The 14,094-nt window shown below is 41.3% G+C and overlaps 1 protein-coding gene across 4 annotated transcripts in view; it reads right to left on the minus strand.

The window, feature by feature from the left end:
• The window catches only part of PPARA (peroxisome proliferator activated receptor alpha), a 72,082-nt gene extending 59,436 nt beyond the window's left edge, over window positions 1-12,646 (minus strand). The window contains exon 1 of one of the 4 annotated variants that reach the window (XM_075003391.1): window positions 12,588-12,646. The gene's annotated coding sequence lies outside the window, so the exon portion shown is untranslated. Of the gene's footprint in view, window positions 1-5,181; window positions 5,200-11,597; window positions 11,776-12,587 lie in introns of those variants that run through there. The other 3 variants (XM_075003398.1, XM_075003380.1, XM_075003406.1) reach the window with 3 other exon arrangements.
• Between the last annotated feature and the right edge of the window lie 1,448 nt (window positions 12,647-14,094).

The following is a 14,094-nucleotide window of genomic DNA, read 5'->3' on the forward strand; positions in this document are numbered from 1 at the left end:
AGTGAATGAAGGTAAAACTTCTCAACTGGGTTACACTGCTTCTTTGCGAACAAAGAGGTTTCAGATTTCTCAATATTCATTGGTCAGGGACTAGATACCATAAGGGGACACTTCAAAAGGGACTTGTGGGCTGGGATGCATCTACTATCAATCTGCAGAGCAAAGGCAGGACTGGTATAGCTTGCAAGAGAATGGCGGCTAAGTCCCAGACACAGCCAGCCTAAAACCCACACAGAAAGTAAGTCGCAGAAAAATCACTCGGAGCACCAAGTGCCACAAAAAGCATCATACCCTCCAATTTTGATATGCTGGTTTAAACAAAATTGTGCATCTTATACATTGCCTTTTCATTACATTTGTTCAAGTTCAAATAACACTGCAATTTTAAATTAATCTAAACAATAAAGCATATTCAGCAGTTTCAAAAGCAATGATACAAAATATACTATGAAAACAAAATATGTTTATTTCCATTTAACTATATTAACCATATTGTTACATATACTCTAGACCTTAAACTATACTCCACAGAACACTGGTGTGAGGTGAACAACTCGCAGGTGTGCCATGCACATTAGGAAAAATACAGTAGTCCCTCAAGTTATGCAAGGGTTGCATTCTCACGCACCCGCTCATAACTTAAATTTTACATAAGTCAGAAGGGTGCGGAGAGCGGGGGCACTTCTTCCACAGCAAAATACATGTTCTGCAGCCAGCAAAGCAGCAGGAGCACCTGGGGCTCCTTTTTGAAAGGTAAGTCCTGGGGTTTGGGGGCACAGCTGGGGAGGGTTAAATCTGGTGGTGAGTTGGAACTGTGAGAAGGGGTCAGGGGGGTTAAGCTTGAGGTGGGTTAGGGCTGCAAAGGGGACGGAGGGGTGGAGTTGAACCAGAGCCACACACAGGGGGCAGGGGTTGATCCAGGGCCATGTGCAGGGGGAGGACTGAGCCGGAGCCATGAGTGGTGGGGAAGCGAGCCAGAGCTGTGTGCAGAGGTTGAACTGGGGCGTGGGAGGAAGGTTGAGCTAGAGCCACACACAGGTTGCGAGCCAGGTTGCAGGGGGTATGAATGGGGCCACATGGGGCTTGGAGGGGAGCAGGATTTTGGGTTGCACTTTAACTTGTGTTAATGCGAATTAAGCGCAACTCGAAAATCGCACATTTTGAAGGGCTTATTCTTCACTGTTGGTATATATTTTCTGTTATTAAAGCCAGACACAATGTTAATTCTTCATTGCTGTGATACCTGATTAAATTACTTCATTTTGTTTTTGTTGTGTAAGTTGCTGTTTATCTGTTGCTTTGGTCTGACAACTTTTTTTTTTTGACAAAAATTTTCATAGGTGTTCCGCATAAAAAATATTTTTGGTTCGTGTTCCATGGCCTCAAGAAGTTTAAAAGCCACACACTAGATGGAAAATTAGTCTGAAAAACATTAAAACTGAGATGTACATATGACACAAATGCACACTGAATTATCAAAACAGGAATTGTACAGTGATGTTTCAGAAAGAGAATATATTCATAATAAAAAGCTACAGAATTAATTTTACAAAGAAACTAGTCCTGTAGCACCTTAAAGACTAATAAACATATTAATTTGTTAGTTTTTAAGGTGCTACAGGACTACTTGTTTTTTGTGACACTACAGACTAACATGGGTAGCCTTCTGAGAACTAATTTTGTTCAATAAATCTAGGATTCAGTTCGTTTCTGAACTTGCTTCTTAGTCGCCCACTGTACTATTTTATACCCACATAACATTTTTCACATCACATACATATGCATGGATATCTGAAAAAACTGACAAACTAAATCTGAATGGAGATGGACACTTTTTGCTTTGTCCTTGCATGTCATTATTTTCAGTGGTGCTGGATGTACAGTATGATGCAGAGATTCTTTACTGAGGGGAGTGATAATCACATTCTCAGAGCTAAGAATTCTTGCTTCACAAAAAATAAGAAAGGTATTACAACATTACTCATAACTTAGAGGTCAAAAAGTAACATAAAAGTTACACAACTTATAGCTATACAATCAGACAAATCATTTGTTTTAACTCAAGTATACAACACAAGGGCTTTGTGGGTATTCTTATTATGTCTACATGATTGCAACCATTTTCACTAACATGAGGGAAAACATTTTTCTGATGGCACAACTGACTATAGCTCACCTTAGTGTGATACAAACACTAAGCTTTAGCTTACACATGCTTACTATGACAGTTTTTTGCAGAAATGGAGATCAGGTCACGAGGTGTACAGATATAGGGGAATCCCAGTTCCTCATGCTAAATGCTTAGGCAGATGATCACGGAGAAAAAAATATCAAGAGCTCCTTTGGTCCCCATGCTTAAAATACCTGCCCACCCCCCCACTGCCCCCCCCAAAATACCTGTGGTTAAGCAGGATACACTCAGCTCACAACTAACTGATCAGGGAACAGCTCCCTTAATAGAAACCCTGCAATCTCTCTTGAACATCTAACTTCACACCTCAGAACATTTGCATGCATTTATGTAAGAAAGGTTTCAATGGATATCAGTGGACCAAAATAAGTTTAACTATGGTACTTGATACAGTTATGATGCATTATTTTGTGGCCAAGTAGCTGTTAATGATTTACTGGATGATTAATTTTTCCAGACAATTTTGTTTACATTAATAACAACACTGTAGGAGTGAGAATCGTGCTTTTAAATAACTACTTAAATTCCGAATATTATACAAGTTATATTTAATACATAATAAAGGAAATGGAGTATTTATCTAATGTATGAAAGTGTAGACAGCAGGAATTTAATTTACCTTTACACTTAACTGTTTTAATATACAATAAAAACAACCCTGAGATGTTGTAATAGCCCAGAGAGCATACTTCCACATTGGGTACTGGCCTTTATTTATGGGTTTTTCGGAAAATGAGTTGTACTTACTGTGGTGTGTAGAACGCATAATCTGTGCTGGGAAGCCTGAAGTTATTTTAGTAGTTGAAATATGTTATAGCTGTCTAGGGTTCTTGTTTCTGCCCCTCTAATCTCATATGATATTAGGAGAAAAGATTATTGGCTGTCCTTGGAAAAGTGGTTAAATATTCACTTTTGGTTCAGGATTTCTGACCTGAAAGCAAAAATACTAGCTTTGACAGCCTATCCAGTGACAGCATTTTTCCAAATATAGTCCTCTGGATTTTGTTTTGGTACAGTATTTTTTATTTCTTGTTTCACTTTATATAATAGTAATGGAAAACTAAGAAAAAAGATGAAGTAGTCACTGTTTTCAGATCAGCTCTTGTCCTACTCCAAGAGAGAGAGAGTACTGTAATATGCCCTATTGCTTTCATCTTAGTTCCCTTACAAGGGAAGATACTGCAAATCCTCTCTCTTAAATTTCCCTTCTTCTCTAAGATTACTTCTTAGTAGTAGTTCAATATCTGTTTATCTCAGTACTCCTTCCCAGCCTTCACTTCCTTCCAACTTCAAGCCTCAGTCTTAACTCTACCCCTTTACCTTCAATCTATTTTCCAGCTGCCTTCTTCCCCTCCCACTTGGCATGCCAATCTGCTCTTAGATCATCATCTTCTTCCCCTGGCCGCCCCCCAGGGTACTCCAGCCTTCTATGTCAGCTGCCCCAAACTCTGCACAGCTGCACTCTTCAGACCATCTGCAAACTCCTGCATGATTCATCACTAAACAGAACACACCACGATTATTCACAATTTGAAAAGCTACAGTGGAATTTACATCTGTTTCTGGAAAAGACTCAACAAGACTGAGCAGAAAAGGACTGCACTGTGTACTATCTGTAGCTGTACACGCTGGTAAATTGTATTTTTTTTTAATCTACTGATACTAAATGGCACAGTTGATTTCCTAAATTCAGTTTAGCAGAAAGATTATGTGCTATTAGAGTTACAATCCTTCACACAACATACTGCCAGAAGGTCTTTTTTAGCCATTTGTTTGTGTGGAAGTTAAAAATCTCATAGTAGTTTTCAAAATGAGGATGGGTAAATTGCTGTCATCATTCTCTTCCCCTCCTAAACAAATTCTAGAGTCCAAGGCTACACACATAGTACAATAATGGTGCTTGTTTTGCTTGTGTTCTTGCTGTTCTGATAGTTTACCTCATTCCTTCATAAAGAACTTGTGTAGGACACAATTACACAACTTGTTGCTTTGCTATATTTAAACAAAAATAATTGGTTAAATGCAAGCTTTCCTTGTGGAACATGAAACCAATTTCCCCCTCTGAATGAAGTCTTCTATGTAAGGAAACACCCATTTAATTTCCATTAATCTAGAAGTTCTAACATGAGAAACTTTTCTCCATCATAAACAAGCTATTTGAAAACAAAGTTTACATTAGAACTAACATTGCTGGGCTGATTGCTGATAAGCACAAATGTAATGAATCCACATTTTTTAGGCAAATAGAAACAAAGACACTTAAAGCAACTGAGATGTCAAATAGAAGATATGGTTCTTGGATACTTGACTTACCGTTCTGTGTCATGTCACTCAACACAATACTTAAATCACATTTCTCACTCCAGAATCATTACAGAGTCAGGATATACTCTAAATGTAATTTTGTGTTAATAAATAAATAAAATACCACACTCCCTACTCCTCAAACTCACATATGGAGTTTCCAGTTCCCATAAGACAACTCTATCTCAATAATCAACTCCAATCAGAGACTATAGCAAAAAGTGAACTCTTATTATTCCCACAATTCCTTCTGCCAGGACTATTTACATCTACATAGAATCTGCCACATCAAAACTCTATCGCAAGCACATCTTCCCAAAACTGAACATTTTCTTGCACACTATGAAAAAGAACATGGAAGACTACATGAAACATCACCACCAAATAATGGCTGTTGCAACAATTTATGACGGAACATGGAAGCCTAAGATGGAAAGCAGTTTTCAACCTTACTTAATAAATCTTAAAAAGAGTCTAATATGCAAATATTTTTTTTAAAGATAGCTGGTTTAGACAGATTCTTTTCACACCTGTTATCAGAACCAAATCCCAGCTCTGTTTACTAATACCAAGCAAATGAGATTTTTGCAGTGTTTGAAATCTGCCCTAGAAAGCTACAAGCAGGCACAGGACAACCACCCAACTACAGCACATTTATGCCGAAGAAAGCTGACTAGTGAACTCACTTTATGGAACATTCATCTCCGTTGTTGTGAAGAAATCCACTGAAGACTGCTCAGTGACATGCAATCTGGTATAAAGTCTCCTTGGGCAATCACTTGCAAGCCTGCAACCTCCCTGCTTTCCCCATACTTATACAGCAGAACCAATGTGGCTCCTCAATACATCTGTTGCTTTCTGCAACCTAACCAAGGCAATAAGCAATTCTCCTGGAAGCAAGATAAAGAAATTTCATTTTCAATACTGACCTGCATTATGACTCTAATGCCATAAAATGGCATCATTTCAGCAAGATCAAGTGCCAACTGCAACTAAAGCTTTATATTTAAGAGACTTTACAACAGGGGTCAGCAACCTTTCTGAGATGGAGTGCAGAAATTTGACCTTTTGACCTATGTACAGTCCCAGTGCCAATGACACTTTTTAAAGTCACTAATAGTCCTACTTACAACAGCTTCATTGACAAATTAAGATGTAGATCTTTACCATTTAAGTGGTGGTTGGTAGCATTAGCGCGTCTTTTGTTCATCCACAGGTGGCATGGCTTTGAGCAAGCTCCTGGCTGCGGGGGGAGGAGGAGCAGGGCCGAACTCCTGTCTCACATGCCAATGTAAATCGGCTTGCGTGCCACTCATAGCACCTGTGCTGGGGTATGCTGACCCCTGCTTTACAATTTGACATGTACTTTCAACTTCCTAAGTTTCATATAGGTAGTTTTCCTTCAGCAGATTGCTATCTATGTAGAATTGTCTATTACCTCAGAAAGCTATCTAAAAAAAAAAACAAAAAACCTTGAAAAATAAGTTTAGGTGCTCTCGCTCATCTAACAAGAAAATGAATTCCAGTATAACGCTACAGCAGTCCTATACCATAATTTAGGGGCAGAAACCCCAACTCAACAGTTACAGGCTTTATACAGATACATACCATAAGACTGTTTCTGCCACGAAGACTGAGGCACATCCTTTATATCATTTCAAATTGTCATCAATTTTTATTTTCAATCCAAATAATTTAGATACTCTTACTAAGCAAGAAGTCTCATTGATGCAAATGGTACTATTCTGGAAAGTTACCACTCACCAAAGCAAGCACTAGAGTTAAACTGCCTCAGATATTTTACACCACCTTTGATGAATTACTCTGTAATTAGCCTATTTACACATAGTGCAGCAATCAAAGTTGTCTCTTACCAAGTTACCTTTAGGTGGGTATTACTGGTGCTTTATCAAAAGGTAATACACACTGGCTTCCTTGTGTGTTTCAAGAGGCTGGAGCCATCTGCCTACTCACACTCAAAACTTCCAGTTGCCATCATACTTCAAAATCTTTTAACTGCAACATGATTATTTTAAGGTTGCGAACACCCCATGGCAGGGAATGTATTTTTGCTGAGCTTACCAATTGGACTTAAAAACAAACTCAAACTTCAATTCATTCAGTACAGATCCCTGGTCTATACAGTTTGGCTTATCCTTCATATAGGAATTCATAGCTTGATGCACAAGTATTGAAAGTTGGTTCATAATGTTAACATAGCCATCTGAATAATCAAAGCAGATTTGAACTCATAACAATTAGTTCAAACCAAGTCCAACTCTTGCCTACTATTCCTATATTAATAGATTCCACTTCTAATCTTTAAACCTCTGAGCTATGGAAATGTCTGAACAGCTCTCTTTCCAGAACTTATGTTAAAAAAACACCCTACATGAAACATTCAGATATCAAAAGTTATCCTATGCTAGGTCCATTATAAAAAAATAATAATAAAAAACAGCATAAATTTCAAATACATTTTTAATCTTTATAAAAATATTTTATATAAAGCACATTTTAAGCAGAAAATATTAAAACTGGCACAAAGCACAATCAATATTTCAATGTGTAATTTTTACACTGCAAATTGTGGTAGAAAAATGTATATTTAACACAAAAAGCCAAAATTACATTTAATACTTTTTAATAATAGTGGTGATTTAAAACATTTTCAGTAACATAGCACACTTCAATGAGGCAAACAATTCCATGGAACACCCCCTTTTTTCAACTGAATCAATTGCTCAGACATCACATTTACTTACATTTACCATGATTACAGTTTTACTAGAGAGGTTTGCAACATAGCAGTGCATACAAGCTAAACAAGGATCAAATGCATTAATGTTTCAAATCTATCACAGAATACACCACATTAGACAGCAAGCATAGACATCTTCAAAATCAGCTCAATGCCATGCTAGCGATGTTGAGTAAGCGAGTAACCACTGAAAGCAGGCTCCCCTCCCTGCCAGCCTGTTCGAGCCAAGACACAGTATTTAAAACTTGTCCCAGCTCTGTCAGGCTCCCACTCTTCCTCCCTCTACCTTGCCACAGCAGGGAATGGGGGCAGGCTCCCCATCAGCTTGTTGGGACTGGGAAGCAGCATTTAAGCTCTCTTGGGTGTGAACGGGGTTCTGTGGTGTTGGCAATCCCCCTCACAGTGGCTCTGCAAAGAGTCACCGTGCTGGGGGTGAGGGCAAGGAGGACCACAGGAGTGGGCAGGGAACTGACAAATGCTATGCCAGCTGGGACTCAGGCAGCCTTGTGGCATGGAGTTGTCAATTTCCCCTCCAGGGGGCTCTGCAAAGAGCCACAGCAAGGGAGAATTGACTAAATTTCAGGGCATACTTGGACACTTCTCATGGATCATCAGTGTGCTGTGGAACAGTGGATGATTTAAAGGGCTTAATCCTACAGAGTAAAGAGCACTTTCACTACAGCCATGATCAGCATTCTGTAAGATCAGAAACAAAGTTTTAGAATTTCATTTCCTTGACTTGATAGCATGAGGTCCTCAATTCTTGTCAATTTACTCAAAAATTCAGCTGGTTCAGGGTTTCACAGAAATCAAATATTTACCTAACTTCTACAGAGGAAAATAAAGAACTGCACTCTAACAGGCTTATGGAAGCCAGAGAAAAATCTACTTACATTCATTCACCTCCTTTTCACCCTTTAACTATTTACAGTATAAACTTGATTATCCCACATCCTCAGAGAACAAGGATTGCTGGATAATCAAATTTTCCAGCTAGTTGCATGATGCCCCAGGGCAGCCATTCTTGGCCTCAGACAGAATGCTGGCCGTGACAGAGCACGTGTTGCCAGGTAGGATGCTGCGCTCATCCCAGTAGGCCAGCTGGTCCTGGGTGGGGCACTGGTCCCGCTACTGCCAGCGGGGCAGCCACAATGCGGCATTCAGCCAAGTGGCCCCTGATAACAGAACTTGCTGGTTATCCAAGTGCCGGATAACATGGCTTTTCCTATGTTGTATTTCTTGTTCACATTTCTTCCCTTGTAAATTATACATGTTTACTTTGTACATACATTCTCCCTGTTTTCTCCCTTAAGTCTTCTAAGGATGCCATTAAAGTAGTTTTCATAGTTTATAATAAATACTCACTGTTTATAGCAACCATTTAGAAGATTAAAACAAATTTGTTGTCCTTTCATTTCATGTGCAAACTGGTTACTGTAGAGCTCTTCATAAATTCTGGACTGCTGAAGTTTTTTCTTTAAATAAAATCACATTTTGACACTTGAGGGTATTTTTGTTCAATAAGCTCAGACTTCACAAAATTATTTAAACAGGGAAAAGTGTTTGTAACTGTTTCTCTATAGCGTCTCTGACATTCCCCTTGGTTTCTTCATCTTTTTTAGCTAATCATAAAATACACACATACACTGAGTCTTTTCATCTTTTCACAGATTCTTCATACTTGTGCAGACCTTAATGAGATACAAATTAACCTGCTTACTCAAGAACACATCTATTTTCCTCTAAAATATAAATAGCTACAAGATTGAAAATCATTTTCACAGTGTTGCCAACTCTTACAGTTCAATTAAGAACCTCATGATAGTTGGTGTTTTAAAAAACAAAAACAAACTTTTTAGAGAGTCAAGTTACAAATTTCTCACGCTTATGGTCACAGGTAAAAATCTGAACACATGAACTATTATAAAAACACCGACATAAAAAAATTAAAATATCATGTGACTTCTTAATGTTTGAGGTTGGTAATGCTGCTTGTGCAAGTGTTTATATTTACATGAGTAGTCCTACTGAAATCAGTGGGCTAAGACTGTCAAGACCCACTTATTATTCAGGCCATCCAATAAGGCAATCAAAGCCTTCTGTAATGAAATCCTTGTGACATTCTGGCATTAACTTCCACACAAAAAAGCTTACACCTACATTAAACATCTTTCTTCAATATTGAAGATTATATGTAACCATGCTAGCAGTTTATCCCACACCCTGTGGACCTATGGAATACCAGGTATGCCCTTAAGATTTTTTTAAATTTTCACACATTTTGTAATGTCTATTAAAAGCACACACACCTACCCAGGGAAGAGTATTGTAAAGTAATACTGACTTGATTAAATCCACTCCCTTCCTTATCCATGCAACCCAAAGGGGAAAAGAAATCTACGTTGAGCTTTTAGAGGTCACTTGCTAAAGCAGTTTTAAAATTATACTTAGAATGTGTAAAATCCCAAATTATGAATAAAGTGTTTTTACTTAAATTACAAGTACCTTTTAACATACTCTATTGTAACTCATTTCCTTATACCTGCCAATACAAGTTCAGGGTTCTGGGTTTTCCTTTGCAACAGATGTTTCTTTTGCTTGGGAAACAAAACCTTGAACTAAAATCTCCACAGGAAAGTGAAAGGAGAAACCAACTGAAAAATAAAAGTATTTCAAATGTTGACATTTTGTAGGAAGAGGATTTTCCTGTGACTACACACCATACCTCCCTCAAGTCAAAGTAAACCATCCTACAGAAGAAACTGGAAATGGTTTGCTCCTAAGCTTGCCTGCTGTTCTGCTAAAAAAAATATACTGGATATTCACAGAACCGCACACAAAGCCAGAAAATATTAAAACATGACAATATGAAATCATAACAAAGAGCTCCATACCTTAAATTTCATAGCTTCTATTAAGAAAAAGGGGACATTTTGCAGTTATTGTAACGTAGAGAGAAATAAAAACAATATATTTGACTATGCAAATCCCTACTCCAGCTGATTATAGAGGACGTAATTACTGTAGTTCAGGGCATCAGCAACTTGGCAACACACACTTTTTTTTTTCCATTTTTTAAAGTGACTACCCTCAAGTGCTCCTTCCCTACATAGAAAAGGCAAGCATGATGCTTGCACAGTACTTTCCAAAGCTGCTAGCAAGAGATCAAGTTCAGTTTCAGACTTTCATCTTCACAAAACAATATACTGTACAACTGGAAGACTAAAAACTGGCCATATAGTTGCATTAAAACTCACTAAATCGGATGACTATTTGATTCACTTGCCCAACTAAGCCACAAGTTCATACTCATGTTTTATTTCCTCGCAGAAATGTCACAAAAACCACCATACATGTCATCCGGTTTCTGGAGAACACCAAATTACCTTCCAAGTGCAGATTGAGCTGTCAAGGTAGTTACAGGAGAAACCCCCATTACACTTTACCAGGTCTGTACCTGCTATTTAGTAGCCTCCACCACATATAAAGCACCAAAATTTAGTTGGTGATAAAAAAAATGAAAAGAGTTCCACAAGCATCCTCTCACACATACACTTTAGTGAAAAACCAACAACTTTGTGCACGCTTCTTTGCTTGCTCAGGCTCCATACAGCCGACTGGAATCTATGGAGGTCCCAAACATCTTAAATTCCAAACAATCCCACTTACCACATCCTGTTCAACTCCGCTCTCCCCCAGAGAGATTTTGAGCCCCAGGAGCAGCAACCAGAAACCGACGATTAAGCCAAGGACCTTCAAGCAGACTGAGCTCCACTGCCCCTCTGCCCTGGTTGAGCCCCCCGCAGGGAGCCGGGAACGCGTTTTTCCTGTCAAACCACCGGGGCAGGCCCGTGGCTAGGCAGCAGCTAAAGCTGACGTTGCTCATGAAGTTACGGTAAAGAGGACCCGCCAGCATCCCCCCTCCTCACGCGGCGGACACACTACTCCTGCCGCTCGTAAAACCTGCCGCGCCAGGTCATTCAGCCCCGCGGGCTCCGCACCTTCGCCCAGGTGCGCACCACACCTCCTGCACCAGGAACAGCCGTTCGCCAGTGGCGGCAGCACCGGGGGACAACCCACCCCCTCCCTCCAGCTCGGGCCGGGCCGGGCCACCCTGAGTGCCAGGGCCTGACCCTCGCCAGCACCCCCACATGCCCTGACCCAGTGCATCGACCTCTGGGGATACGGCTGGGCTGGGGCACCGCGCGGCTGCAGCACTAACACCGTACCACGCCCCCGGCAGAGGCGGCGGGGTGACCGCCGTCTCCCACAACACTCGCGATCGCAGCCCGCCGCGTGGGAGGAAGCCGAGCCGAGCCGAGCCCGCCCCGCCCCCAGTACCGTGAGCGTCGCTGCCCCGCCACGGCCCTGGGCCCTGGCACGTCCCGGGCGGACGGAGACGAGTGAGCGAGCGGGCGGGAGAATCCCGGCGGCTAAGTGCGGCTCGCGCGCTCAACTGTCCCCGCGCCCGAACCAGCGCGTCCGTCGTGTCCCACGGGGTCGACCGAGGCTGGCTGACAGGTACCGGAAATGAGGTAGTGGCACACACCTCCTGCCATGGCCGCCTCTGATTGGCTGCGCGCGGGCAGAGACGTGAGATGGGAGTGGGGGAAGGAGGGGACGGAGTGTACCCGGCCGGCAGCTCAGCTCCCGTGCCCCTCCTCCACAGCACCCGGCTCCCTCCTTCCCTCCCCGCATGGCCCCCGGGCTATGCGTGGTTTTCTCCATACGCCGGGGTACGGGTCAGTTCAGTGGCCCGCAGCACCCGCCCGCTACACACAGCAGCATAGCCCAGAAAGCACAGCCCCACTGCCTGTGTGTACGGCCGCAGCACACCGCTCCCACTCGCCGAGCCCGGCCTCCGCTTTCTACAACGCAACTGTGAAATGCACCCCCGCACGCACTTTTTAACACAAGGGATGTCAGGTGCAAGCAGGTGTCCCCTGTAACCCGCAAGTAGTGGGATCGGATAGTAAGGGTGACAAATCAGGACAGGGCGTGTGTGTGAGTGTGGGTGTGTAAGTAACAGGTAACAGGTGCCTATGAAAGACAAAGTCTCTAATATCAGGATGGCGTCCATCAAACTGGAACCTCTGGTCACACTAACCCCCACTCCCTGATGCGTAAGCATCAATGCACACAGCCTACTGGCGCCCAACCCACTCATACTATCTACCCCAGTAACAACACGAAGTAACCTAAAACAAACAACAGAAACAATGGGAAGAGTAAGGCAAAACAGATTAGTCCAAAAACCCTTTAACACATGCAGAAAACACTGGTATACTGAATCCCTGAAAATCCGTGCAAAAATCTAATTAGTGTGTCTACCGTGTGCGAACAAAATCGGAGCTCTTTTTTCTCCCATCCTCCTGTCTGTTCTATTTCTGGTGCTTGGTGGTCAGATAGGAAACACTCACGAGGCAGTAATGGGAGCAGACTTTGCAGGTCACAAGCAAAGATTATTCTGTTCAGTCCCCTATGCTGCCCTTGTCACTGTATGATCCAACTGTCTTCTAGTCATCCACGTCTGTCACAGGTAGTTCCTTCTCCCTTTCATTCTTCCTCACAGCAGAGAATTGAATGCAGCCTGAAGTGTTTTATTTTCATAGGGTTTTGATTTTAGTTGTATATATTGCCACGTAGGAAAGTCCTCTTATGGACTGATAACTGTTTAAAAGAAAGGAAACAAAGGAAACAAACAAAATGGCAGATGAATTTTAACATTGATAGATGCAAAGTAATGCATATCGGAAAACATTCCCCAAATATGTGTACAAAATGATGGGGATTAAAAGAGCTATTATCAGTTAAGAGAGATCTTGGAGTTATTATGGAACCTGTGGAACTCCTTGCCAGAGGATGTTGTGAAGACCATGACTTTAACAGGGTATACATTCATGGAGAATGTCCCTCAGTGGACATTAGCCAAGATGGGTAGGAATTGTGTCCCTAGCCTCTGTTTGTCATATGCTCTCAGATAAAAATTGAGACCTGACTTGAACTTGACATTGTACTATGTGAGAAGACATGCAGAAAGTGAAAGAATAACTGGTTATTGCTTAATAGGGGTGCTGCAAAATCCTGTACTAGTCAGAGTTTCTTAAGGGCTGAAGACCTCATGCCACTGGTGTAGTCCAAAGCAAAGGTGTGTCTAACTGAAGCCAGCTTGTCATCTGCAACAACTGGAACTAGAAGAAAAACTTGATTTGCTTTAAGAACTTAATAAAAAAAAAGAGTAACAATCATCATTGCTGCTTACTTAGTAGCACAGTTGGAGAAACCATTAAAATAGAACCAAACATATACAAGTATTCACAGGCTATTGTACAGTTTTATGTTTTGGTGAGATTGTTTTATCTGTATTATTAAAACCTCACGAGGTGCAGATTTAATTATCTCATGCCTCATTTGCATACTCCCACAGGATCTTGCTTCCAAAAGGGGCTGCTCTCGAAACACAAACAGGCATGTAGATGACATTCCTTAGAAAGGAAACCCCACTTTTGAAAGCACCCCTCTTCCCCCCCAAAATTGGAAGAAGGGTGCTTTCGAAGGCAACCCCGTCTACACAGCTGTTTATGTTTCAAAAGCAGCACCTCTGGGAAGTGAGATCCCACAGAAGTGTGCAAATTAGGTGTGAGATATTTAAATCCACACCTCGTTTGCATTTTTGATCAGCTGTATTTACATGCCCCTTCCAAAAAGGAGAGGTAGTATAGACACAGCTCATATGTTGGATTCCAAGTGAGGGCTGGTCTCTTAGCTGAATGTCTAATAGATGTGCTTCCCTGAAGGTGACTGTGTTATCAGAGGTATGAAGACAGACATTATAGAG

Source organism: Carettochelys insculpta, chromosome 1 (assembly GCF_033958435.1).
Source record: "Carettochelys insculpta isolate YL-2023 chromosome 1, ASM3395843v1, whole genome shotgun sequence".
Lineage (NCBI taxonomy): Eukaryota > Metazoa > Chordata > Testudines > Carettochelyidae > Carettochelys > Carettochelys insculpta.